This window comes from Pinus tabuliformis, chromosome 2_2 (genome assembly GCF_031772625.1).
Source record: "Pinus tabuliformis cultivar Carrire ecotype Pingquan chromosome 2_2, CPIR1, whole genome shotgun sequence".
In the NCBI taxonomy this organism is placed as follows: Eukaryota; Viridiplantae; Streptophyta; class Pinopsida; order Pinales; family Pinaceae; genus Pinus; species Pinus tabuliformis.
Window position 1 is genome coordinate 1,114,404,037 of NC_142300.1, and position 1,945 is coordinate 1,114,405,981.

Sequence of the window (1,945 nt, forward strand, 5' to 3'; positions counted from 1 at the left end):
CAGCCTTGTATCGACGAGGCCTTCACCATCACAACAGAAATTGAAGGCAAGCTTGCACACATGCAGGGGATACATGCATTGATGCAGAGAAGCACTTCCGACATAGAGGTCTTGGAACAACATATGCAGCATATCCAGCAAGCAGCAGCTCAGTGCGCTGCTAACGTTGCCGCAGTTCGAGAACAATTGGAGGAACTCCACGCAAAGATCTCTACGCCGACAAAATGACTCGAGGGCGAGTCACGATGTTTGTGTTGCGGGCCTGTTGGGCATGGAATCCCCCCAAGGCATGTTTTGAGGCTTAAAGCCCAAGTTTTGACCAAGTCTTTTGTAAAAGCTCCGTGAATTTCGGGCGTGGAGCGCAAAATCATAATAGAGTCACAGAGTTGTCTGCCCTATTTTTGTAATGTAATGTCAGCTGGATAGAACTACCCATGGTCCACGGACCATGGGATTGTATAAATAGAGCAAGGCTCTAAGTGTATAAGATAACTAATAGAGGATAGGATAAGGGAAGGAGAAGTCGAAGTGATTGAGTCGAAGTGTGAAGTGTGTCTTTGGGTTTTAGAGTAGGAGAAGGCTCTGCAGCTAAATGCGCAGAGGCCTAGTAGTCTGCAGCTGAGTGCGCGGACCCTTGCAGCCGAGTGCACAGGGCAGGTCGAGTCTGTAACCATGGGAAGAATCAATAAAGAGAAGTTTTACTACATTTTTGTGTATCTTTTCCTGGTTTAATGCATGATTGGATAGAATTTTCAAGTATATTGTTTCTTTACTATGCGAACCTGTTGAATGTTTTGTATAACTACTTATAACTTAAGACATTCAAGTAGGCGAAGGTAATTAACTAGTACTGGAAGATAAGTAAGATCTCGGGAAATAACGCAAAGCGCTACTGTAGCAGCGTGGAAGCTCCACAACCCCTGGTAAGGGCTGCACGAAGGCAGTATATCAGGGCGTGAGGAACTAGGAAGTGAGCAACGCAACCTGTGTGCAGGAACAAACAGTGGACCAGTCGACTCTTAGACATCTCAAGGGTGTGGAAACCTGGTTCTAGCACCCTCCCATACTACTTCAGGTGAGACCTCAGTCTGCGCTCCGCGGACTGTTGCCGAAAGGGCCAGTAGTACAGGGATTTGTTTGGCTAATTAACTTCGAACCTGGGTCAGGCCCCAACAAGCCAACAATAGGTTAAATATATTGTACCTAATTTTTGGGGGAAATGTCAGTAGCCTTGGGCTTGTGATGTCAACATTTTTTTGATATGGTCGACAAGGTCACCATAATGCTTCAAAGAACACCAGTTATAACTTTTTTTTATTTGGAATATCAATAGAGACAAGTGGACACGTTGATTTTGGAAGGAATAAAGGGACATTAAAAATAGTAGTATAAATTAAAACATAAACCAAGGAAAATTGTATGGTTTGGCCGATTGAATATTAAGTGGTTTCAAATCAATGCAAGTTGATATATCGTTTAATATCTATTACACAATGTGCACATGGTATTCTCGAGTATGGTGGAGCAAATTTTGGAAGAATGATATAAATACATTACATATTTTTTTAAATAATTCAATCCAAGAATATTATAGTAGGGATATAAAGATAATTCCTAGTATGTAGAGAATCCCACACATAGATAAAGTGTGTTTGCAATAGGCTTGTAACAACGATAATTTGTAAGAAAGAAAATGCTTTATATTGAATATTTAGAAAAATAAATTACAAAGAAAAAAAATTTATAGTTTTGGACATTGCTATTGAATTTTGTTTCATTTTATACTTACTCTAGTGTTATGTTATATTCATCTGTATTTGAAGTAACTAAATTTTATGAAGGGATTTTAAGATTAATGGTTTGTAAGAAATAAAAGTGTTAAACTAAAAATCTGAAAGATGAAGTTACAAAGAGATGTTATATATTTCTAGACATAATGAATGAC